Raw genomic sequence first — 10,855 nt, forward strand, 5'->3', positions numbered from 1 at the left:
GTTCAAGCGAGCGGTCAACATACCCGCACGAACCGTATCCCTTGTAAGGGTGATGGCTCGCGCAACCGCCTCGTCAAAGGTCGGAGGTGCGGCGGCGTTGAGCGGGACTCTAACGACAGGAGGTAACCCAAAGATGTACCTCTCGATTTTCTTTTCTTCTGTGTTTGCCATGTCTGGCACCAGCTGGCAAAGCTCGTTGAAACGATTGGTGTAGGCATCGATATCCGTTCCTACCATGGTGTGGTTCCAGAATTCTTGTTGCAAGCTCTGAATTTCTGCGCGAGAGCAGAACTTTCTCATCATCATTTCTTTCAATTCTTCCCAGGTCTTGTGAAGAGCAATTTCTCGCCCCAAAGTCTTTACTTGGAGCTTCCACCAAGACGAAGCTGCTTCTTGGAACATGCAGGTCGCGTAAAGGACCTTTTGGTTTTCACTACATCCGCTGATGGAGAGAACTGTCTCCATCTTGTCAATCCAATTGTAGAGCCCAATGGCTCCTTCGGTGCCTTTGAACGGCCAAGGCCTACAGGCCATGAATGTTTTATAGGAGCATCCTTTGTCCAAGGCTCCTGATTCGGGTTCTGGGGTCTCGTTCTCTTGGCGACCCTGACTAGATTCGGCCTTGCTGGCCTCATGTGTTGCAATCGCCTGCGCGATTATTTCTGCGAGCTCCTCGGGTGTCATGGTAATTCCCTTGGCTCTGGTTGGAGGCATTCTTTTCATAAAAAGAAAATATAACAAACTTAGCGCATGTACTCAGAGCACATAATGTTCTTATCTCTAGACACTGTGACCCGTGTTCCTAAGTGCGTGTGTGATTTTTCTTTTGAACATATTCTTTTGAAAATATTTCATGCGATTCCCCAAAGGTTATAGTCTAGGTTAAAAACTTCTTTTCCTAGTTCGCTATAACCAGTGCTCTGATACCAATCTGTCACACCCGGCCCTGAGCGGCGGAAACAGCCGGGCGCGCGCGAGTGGGGATTGATAATTAAGCACGGGCCATTGCAAAACATTCAAAGATTTTCATTGCGCATGAAATGTTTAATACAAATACATTACATTGTTTAAGATTACATAAAAACATCCAAGTATAAAAACTGTTGAAGATTTCCACGCCATATCCCCTTGCGCGGCGGGTACAACCACGCGCATCGAAGGGATAGAACTAAAATCTTCCAAAAAGCTAGTTTTAGATGTTCAGCGTGAGGTGCTCTAAGTGTGACTCCATGCGCTACCTAGTTATCTCCTGAAAGACACGTAAAAACATTTGAATCAGTATAAACTGAGTGAGTTCACAAGTTTTAGTAACTTGATAAATCGTATTGCATCATAATCATTCTGAAACATATTCTGTTAGCATCATTAAAACACATGCTTGGTAAGTCAGTTATATTAACATATTCTGATAAAACCGTTCCGCGGGTTACGCGCGAACATTTCTGGGAACTGTGCTCGTCTGTGTAAGTGGCGCTGCCACTACGAGCTAAAATAATGTAATACCGTCCCGCGGGTTACGCGCAGACGTTTCTGGAAAACTATGCTCGTCTATGCAAAGAGGCATTGCCCCTACGAGCTAAGGATACTGTCCCGCGGGTTACGCTGCGAACAATTCTGAGAAACTGTGCTCGTCCATGCAAAGAGGCATTGCCCCTACGAGCTAAAATAATAATTCCGTCCCGCGGGTTACGCGCGGACGTTGTGCCGGAAAACAAGGCGCTCGTCCATGCAAAGAGGCGCGACCCCTAAGAGCGGGCTCAAACCCATAGTACTGCCCCATGACCATACTAGGCACTCGTCCATGCAAAGAGGTGCGACCCCTACGAGTGGGTGGATCAAACCAGCAGTCCCTACCCTTAGAGTTCCAATGGTAAAGTGATCACTTACTCGAGTTCTAGCGCACATACATTGAAAACCTTAGATAACCGTTTGCATTGCTCATCATGAAACATAACTTAAACACATAATCGCTTTCATAGCTTGTAAGTATACCATGATAAAACATTATTTAAGTACGTGTCCCTCGCCCCGAAAGCAGTTTAAAACAGTGAAAACAGTGAAAATAGGGGCTGTGAGACTCACCTGTGGTTCTTGTTAAGGGATTAATCGAGATTCGGGTTTTCTTGGTGTTGGCCTCGGAATCGAAGGTCTAGAATACGATCAAATAACAAGTATATATATTAAGATCAAGAAATAGGAGAATACAAGGGTTGGATAGTAGGTTTCAAGGTTATATTCTCGGCTTACCTAGTAACAGGATCGGAGCTGGAAACAATGGATGCTTGGAAAAGGATTAGTGCAAGTTCGTAGTTCTTTGAAGTGTGTTTTGGGTGATAATTTAGGCTACAAATTTATAGGCAAACTCAAGGGAACACAATCCCTTGCTTTAGGGAATTGTAATCTTTTGAAATGATGGTAAAGTATGGAAATTATTATTATTTATTAAAAAGAGTAGAAAAGTAGATTAAAGATTCTGATTTGATATGGACAGGACATGCAGGGCTGTGGCTGGTGAGAGTGGGTGGCTGGCAGTTGACTTTTACAGTTTGCTTTTTCAGTGCTTTAGACAGTGTACAGTAAAAAGTAGTTTTCTGAAACACGCTACCGCCCTCTTTTGGGCGGGGACAATTTCCTTAAATCTGAACATTTTGACTAAGTGTTCTGCGCGTATAACTTGGTGCGCATAGCTTTCTGCGTGTAGAACATTTCTTTGCTGCGGGTAGGTGCGTAACCTTCTCGCAGTTTAGGGATATTTGAGTTTCATTTGTAGATTCTCCAGGTGGTCTTGGTATTTCAACATAGTGATCAGTCATGTTGAAGTCAATTCCATCCTGGAGCTTCAGACAAACTAGCTCTCAACGTTCCCGCCATGCGGGTAGGTTAGTTCCCTTCCGCACGCGCATAAACGATGTAGGATGCACCCGCCTTAGCATCATGCGGGATGGTCAACCCATAGACAACATAACGTTTAAGTTACATGAAAACATAAAGCCAAATCATTCACGCATGGCGCATATAATATATGCTCACGCAGGTTCTTAATATGGTGCGCTCGCGCAGGGCGCACATAACAAATGCACGCGCTGACTATCATGGCGCGCATAATATTTACAATCACCTAATTATTAGGTTGATTACTTAGTTTAAGGGGTTGGGAATTTACCGGGTGTCACAGTTATGCGTGTAGAACTTCATCAAGTTACACTCGTACCGATATCGGTTATGCGGCCGATGCCGCGTTACATTTGTATTGACATTGGTTACAAGTTGGATGCATAACGATTTTGGTTTGTGTGGATTCCAATGTTGGCTTATGCATGTAGCAGGCCTTTTACGTGTTCTAATGCCGAGTTACAAACATAGCGGGCTAATTAAGCGTTCCATGTCGGGTTATGCGCATACTGACGCCGGGTTGTGCGCGTCACATCAGCCCATTCTGACAAGTTTTGAAAATAACGCTACCTCATTCTAGCCCATTTGAAAAAATAACACCATCCCGTTTTAACACGTACATAATCACACAATTTGTATGATTACGCAATCTATATTTGTAATTATGCCATAGATAATTACGCACATGCAAAAATAATTGCACACCTTTTATAATAATTAAGCAACATATTTTTTAGCAATTACTCATGACTATAATCACACATATTATACGCACAATGCATCGAGAAACAAAAAAAAAATTGGAGAAAAAGGTATAGCAAAAAAGTGTAGTTTGTTTTTCTAGAAAAAAATACTTATACAGTTTTTTTAAAACGCTTAATTTTATGGTTTATTTTTTTTTATATAATAATGTCATAGAAAAGTTATCATTGTTTTAAAAGTGAAAGAATTATGCTTAATTTAGGTTCTCATATAAGGACAAAAATATAAATGTACATAAAATTAAGTAGTTTAAGTAATTACGAGTGTTAAAACAGATTAAGAATCCTATAAAGAATCATCTTTTTGTTTAACGTTAAACATTAATTATTATTTCTTTGTCTCACGTGGATGGAGAACAATAAGGGAGAGACCATTTACTCTATAAATGTAAGTTAAGTCCTTATAACAATAAATAGACTGATAAGTGGCATACAATTCTTTGGTTAAGTTTAAGTTTTAACCCATAAACATAATTAAGTTATATGTTTGACATTTAAGATAATACATTGTAGTGTTGAGCCAAATTGAGTCGAGCAAACCCTCTCAAGTTTAATTTAGAGTCTAGGTGACCCGGCTTGTAATGAAGTTCAAGTCCAGTTCTAAATAGCCTTGGTTAGGCAACTCGTTAACAACCTTTAAGTGTTGTTCGCCGCTGCATCGCGCGGGCACCATGCTAGTATGAATTAATATGTAACTTTTTTGTTTTAGCTAAGGTACTGGAATGAACTTAATCAACACCGCCGTGTAACGCTTAGGGTCGGTTTGGTATGAGAGAATGAAATGAATAAGGGAATAGAATGACCGTGGTAATGAAATAGACAAAGAAATAAAATGAATCATCACTAACCAGAGTGCTCGGATTTATCGACCGGAGTGCTGTAACAAACGTAACTGACACCCTGATACCATTTAATACTTTATTTAGTTTCCACAAAGGTAGTAAACACATTCCGTGGGTAGCTAGTAGCTACCATTTCCTTCTCTGTTTATCAATAAAACCTCTCCGGCAATAATAATAATAATAACATCCCACCGGAGAACCAAGCAACAATGTCATCATCTCCGGCGGTTCAACGCACCCCCGTCCAACGCCTCCCGACCTTCAAACCCACCACCACCTCCAGCCTCCTGGACTCCTTCTCCTCCGACCCCATCTTCTCCAAATTCCTCTCCCCAGACTTCAACTCCACCCACTTCTCCTCCGACGCCCTCTCCTCCGGCACCGCTGCCGCCCGCGCCGAGAAGATCCAAGACGGCATCCGCCTCCTCCAGAAGCAACTCCGCTCCGAAGTCCTCTCCCGCCACCACGACCTCCTCTCCCAGCTCTCCTCCGTCAAGGACGCCGACGCCGACCTCTCCGCCATCCGCTCCGCCGTCTCCATCCTCCAATCCTCCGTCCACAAGATCCGATCCGAGATCGCCGACCCCAACCGCCAGATCCGATCCAAAACAATACAGCTCTCTAACCTTCATCTCACCGTTGATTTAATCCAGTCCACCGTTCGTGTCGTCCGCCTGTCCAAGAAGCTTCGAGACGTAATGGCCCATCCCGAACCGCAGAAGCTCGATCTATCCAAAGCGGCTCAGCTACACAGCGAGATTTTGCGCTTGTGTAGCGAAAATGATTTGTCCGGAATCGTGGCGGTTGACAAGGAGCTGAAGTTGGTGCTTGAAGCAGGGCAGAGGCTGCGAACCGAAGGAATGAAGGCGTTGGAGCGGGGGCTCGAAGGGTTTAATCAGGCGGAGGTCGGTGCGGGGTTACAGGTGTTTTATAATCTAGGGGAGTTGCGGTCGACGGTTGATGGTTTGATTAATAAGTATAAGAGTCTAGGTGTGAAAAGTGTGAGTGCGGCGTTGGATATGAAGGCGATTTCAGCGTCAGGTGGTGGGGGGTTTGGGGGTCCCGGGGGGATACAGAGGAGTGGGACGCCGCAGATTGGGAGTGGTGGGAAGGCAAAGGAGGCGTTGTGGCAGAGGATGGGGAGTTGTATGGATCAGTTGCATTCGGTTGTGGTGGCGGTTTGGCATTTGCAGCGGGTGTTGTTGAAGAAACGGGATCCGTTTACGCATGTGTTGCTCCTTGATGAGGTCCTGCAGGTAAGTTGTTTGCTTTGTTGCTAGCACTGTTTCTTTGATGAGTAGATCTTAATTAAACACTTGTAAGCATTAGGTTAGAAGATTGCGTGTCACTGTGTTGTTTAACAAACATGTTCTTGATGTACATGGCAAGAAAGTTTAGGCCTTAGATCATGAAAACAAAGTTTGGTGAATGCTCTTCAAATATAAAGGTGTTTGAATTGTTTATAGAAGTGATTATGTGACTTTTAGTATTTAGAATTAGTAACTTGTAGTATCGAAAACGCCTGCAGGATGTAGTGTTTAGATGTGCTTCTTTATCTTAGATGATGTTGTGTATGGTGCAAATAAGGGTATGCATTTTATTATCTTTTATGTTACATACAGTGATACAGTCTCTGATGATCATAAGTAGAAGTAGGTTATGGAATCACGAATCACTTTCAAAGGCAAATTCAAACACCCAAAACTAGTCTTTTATACCATCAAGGAAAGCGAATTTTAGTTAGGTTTTAATATTAATTGCTTTTGATGAAAGTTTGTTATTAGCAATTGCTTTTGATGAAGCCAATTCTGTCAATCAAGTCTTTATTGTGGATCATGTTTTACCTTAATCTGAAATGCAATGTCCTATGTGAATCAGATGCAAAACAATGTTTTTAGGAGTATATAGTTTTAAACCTAACAAAAGTAATAAAACATGCTTCATTTCTCGCACATGTGAAGAAATGCTATTATTTCATGGAATGGCTTTTGTAAGCTTTTCATTTTTCTGATGACAAACTATCCACGACTCTTTTTAAGTTTTGTTCAAATCATTTACACAAGAAGGGTATAACTGTATACAATTGTTATTATTTCTATCTAGGACGGTGACCCTATCTTAACCGCTCGTGTTTGGGAGGCAATTGTCAGATCATTTGCAAACCAAATGAAATCTGCTTTCACAGCATCAAGCTTTGTTAAAGAGATATTTACCATCGGCTATCCAAAGCTCTTGTCTATGATTGAAAATCTTGTTGAAAGAATTTCACACGACACGGACGTTAAAGGGGTTTTACCTGCTATAACAGTGGAAGGTAGAGATCAAATGGTTGCTGCCATTGAAGTGTTTCAGACAGCTTTCTTGGCCCTATGCTTGAGTCGGTTATCTGATCTTGTTAATAGTGTGTTCCCAATGTCAAACCGTGGTAGTGTTCCCTCTAAAGAACATATTTCCAGAATTATATCGCGGATTCAAGAAGAGATTGAAGCGGTTCAGTTGGATGCACGTTTGACTCTTCTTGTCCTGCGTGAGATCAGCAAAGTCCTGCTTTTGCTTGCTCAACGAGCTGAGTACCAGGTACAAATATGTTTTTTAGTATAATAATTCAGAACATAAACACTTCAAAGCATCATTTTTAGTTGCTTGGTTATAAACATTTTTTTTTGTTATAAAATGTAGAATAAGTTAATGTTTTCTAGCCATTGTTTGTATGATTTAAATAACATTCTCACACGCACTAAAAGGTAAGCCTGTAAACGAACCAAATGCTCATTAAACTGTTCGGCAGGAAGCTTGGTTATATTAAATGAACAAACACGAATAAAATTTTTGCATTCATTCAGTTAAACGAACGAACATGAATGCATGTATTGTTCGTTCGTTTATGTTCTTGAACGTTCGTTTATTTAAATTTGTTTATGTTTGTTAGTTTACATTTGTTTGCATCCGTTCATTTATGTTCCTTGATTTTTAGGCCCTTTATGATTAATCTAGTTTCAGTAACTTGTTAGGCCCTGCACATTGTTGTACACATCTACTTTTAATTACCTTAGTTACGTTCTTTCATCTATGTTCAGTTATGTTCCTTCGTTTACATTTGTGAATCGTTCGTTTATACAAGTAACGAACGAGCATAAACGAACGTGAACACATTGAACAAACATGAACTAAAAAACCCTGTTCGTTTAATTGTTCGCGTTTGATTATTTGTTTATTTTAAGTTAAACAAACAAACAAACATGCTTTGTTTGCGTTCACTCGGTTCATTTACAAAGGTCTTCTAAGAGGAGTCCGTATTTGACATTTTAGTGTCAAACGTGTGTCTTTTAACATCATAATTGATAACTAACAAGACCTCCTTTTCTTTATTTGCTATTTTTATATGAATATCACATTTAATTACAAATGAAGTAGTAGAGTAACAAAATATTTATTTATGGCCTGTTTGGTTGGAGGATTTCAAAGGAATTGGAATTTGAATTCCTTTGTGTGACCTGTTTGGTTGAATAAAGAAAGAATTGGAATTGGATTTAATTTCAAACCAAATTCATCAACTAATGGAATTTAGATTCCTTCCATATTCCCAAGGATTTCAAAGGAATGTTAGTGGCTTTACACAAATAACCCTAACCCAAGCAGCCACCGTCACCACCATTTTCTCCGGTCAACACCACCATCAACATAGTTCCGGCAAGATCTGAACCAAGTTTCCTGGCCTGGAAACACCGCCTAAGCGTTGCCGCCACACCCACGTTTTTCCGGCCAGATCTGAACCAAGCAACCACGTCTCATCGCGACCACTGTTACAAGATGCCGACTGATTCCGTCAAGTTCTTCGCGTTGTTATAACAACTGGCGGTTGTTCCGGCAGTAATCGTAACCGGCGTGCACATAGTGAAGAGGAAACAGTGACAGAGTTGTGCAGATTCGATGAGGCAGTTCTTCGCGCTGTTATGGTAACCGGCGGTGGTTCCGGGGGGTTTTGTTACTGACACATACGACGAACCGGTGACGGAGTTGTGCAAATCCGAAGAAGGTGAATATGGCTTGATAGAAATCACTGATTGTGGTTAATAAAAATATTTTTTCATTAATATTTAAGTTTGGGTTTTTATTTATATTTTGTAATCCTAAAGGGTAAATATGTCTCTTTGTATAACCTTGAATTCCAATTCCATAAACTATGTCTCTTTTTAAAGGATTCCTTCAAATTCCAATTCCAATTCAAAATCAAATTCCAATTCCAACGAATTCCATGAACCAAACCCCCCCTTAGAGAAAAAGATTAAGACATGCTCATTATTAGTTGGGAGTTAAATACCATGAAATTAAATATTAGGAGTGGCAAAGTAGGCAGGCTGGGTAACGGGTTGGGCCAACCCGCAAACACTTTTTTGTTTCGTTTTCCAGAAGTTCTTAAGGATCAACTAATCATAATCAAACTTTTGATTGCAGATCTCAACGGGCCCAGAAGCCCGCCAAATATCCGGTCCAGCTACGCTAGCCCAGCTCAAAAACTTCACCCTCTGCCAACACTTACAAGACATCCACGGTTCCATATCCACCATGACAAAAGGCCTCCCGCCAATCGCTTCCGACATATTCTCCTCGTCAGTCAACACCATATACGAAGTTGCCTGTGAATCCGTCACACCCTTATTCCAATCCATGCTCGAACGCCTCGAGTCATGCATCCTCCAAATTCACACCCAAAACTTTGCCTCAACCGACAACAACTCGTCACCTTACATGGAAGACTTGCAAAAACACATTTCCCATGTCCGCACTGAGTTCTTATCAAAACTATTGCCATCATCCGCCAAAGTCATCTCAATCGGAACCGAAACCATTTGCACCCGACTCGTCCGAACCATGGCTTCCCGGGTCTTAATATTCTTCATCCGGCACGCCTCTTTAGTCCGACCGTTATCCGAATCGGGCAAGCTCAGAATGGCTCGGGACATGGCCGAGCTGGAACTAGCCGTGGGTCAGAACCTGTTCCCAGTTGAGCAACTCGGTGCACCATATCGGGCGCTCCGAGCGTTTAGGCCCGTTATATTTCTTGAAACGGCACAGCTTGGTGGCTCACCGTTGCTTCAAGATTTGCCATTGAGTGTTGTACTTCATCATCTGTATTCCCGGGCTCCGGATGAGTTGCAGTCCCCGATGCAAAGGAGTAAGCTTAGTCCGCTGCAGTATTCGTTGTGGCTGGATTCGCAAGGGGAGGATCAGATATGGAAGGGTATTAAAGTGACTCTTGATGATTATGCTGTGAATGTAAGGGCAAGGGGTGATAAGGAGTTTAGTCCTGTGTATCCTCTTATGTTGAGTCTTGGGTCTTCTATAACGGAAAATAGTGTTGTTTCTATGAAATCTTAAGATATGTCATTGGATTTATAGTGTTCTTTTTTTCTTTTTTTTTGAAAAACTTGTTTGGACAAATTATGGTGTACTTGTATGAGGTTTTCATTGTGACTTCATTTATTACTCTCAACTACCTTATCTTAATTCTTCGTTCTCTACCCTTTTCACACTCTCAAACTAAATATATAAAGTCAAGATTTTAACTGTGATTAAGGATAATTAAAAGGACACCGTTTTGAGAAAAAAAAGTTCATTTGATTTGGAGTGATTGAATATTTAAGTTGTTAATTCATCACGTATTGTTCAATGTTGCAAATGCACATTAAACAAGTCAACCATAAACACAACACAAACATAGTAAGATTTTAAGTGTGTTAGGGTATCGGTAAGATTGATTTCTTTTGACATAATTAATGAACTCACATAGCAAGTTCCATTTGAAATTCTTGCATACAACTCCATGGCTACAAAACTCTTTTTTCCCAAATGCTGAAATCATGTGTCCACGTACAAAATGGGTATACATAGAACTATAAACTGAAGGATTTTACTCCCAAAATCATTTGATTAAACAATGAGATCATGGACCATAGTCATCATACTAAAGAATCAAAAGAAGATTAAGTATTCTAAACTAGAAAGATTTGGGGACTTGTCATGATTTAAAACCAAATCCACTTACGAATTACTAATAAAGATGGAAGCTATAAGCATAGTTACCTTACCTAGACTATTGAATTGAATGCACAAAAGCAAGAAGCAAATAACATGAAGAAAATGTGAAAGGATTGACCTCTTGCCTTTCAACTAATTCGTATTTTCTCCTTCACACTTTGAAAGCGATCAACTAAGTCTCTCCTCTTAAGGTGGAGGTCATTTATCTTGATAAGGATCATCATTCAAAACTTACGACATGTGTGAAAGAATATTACAGATATCATGTCCAAAACGCTTCCTATTGCTAGTTAACATGATAAGTGTTGTAAGAGGTAAAAA

General features: G+C 40.9%; 1 pseudogene across 1 annotated transcript; it reads left to right on the top strand.

Annotated features, from left to right (window-relative positions):
* The first annotated feature begins 4,704 nt into the window (after positions 1-4,704).
* LOC143616897 (conserved oligomeric Golgi complex subunit 5 pseudogene) lies at positions 4,705-9,942 on the top strand (annotated as a pseudogene). The gene is made up of 3 exons (XR_013150739.1): positions 4,705-5,751; positions 6,599-7,072; positions 8,951-9,942. The product of XR_013150739.1 is annotated as a conserved oligomeric Golgi complex subunit 5 pseudogene (transcript).
* The last annotated feature ends 913 nt before the right edge of the window (positions 9,943-10,855 follow it).

This window comes from Bidens hawaiensis, unplaced genomic scaffold, assembly GCF_021521415.1.
Source record: "Bidens hawaiensis isolate Kalapana, Puna unplaced genomic scaffold, B.hawaiensis_p1.1 tig00002307_1, whole genome shotgun sequence".
Classification (NCBI taxonomy): domain Eukaryota; kingdom Viridiplantae; phylum Streptophyta; class Magnoliopsida; order Asterales; family Asteraceae; genus Bidens; species Bidens hawaiensis.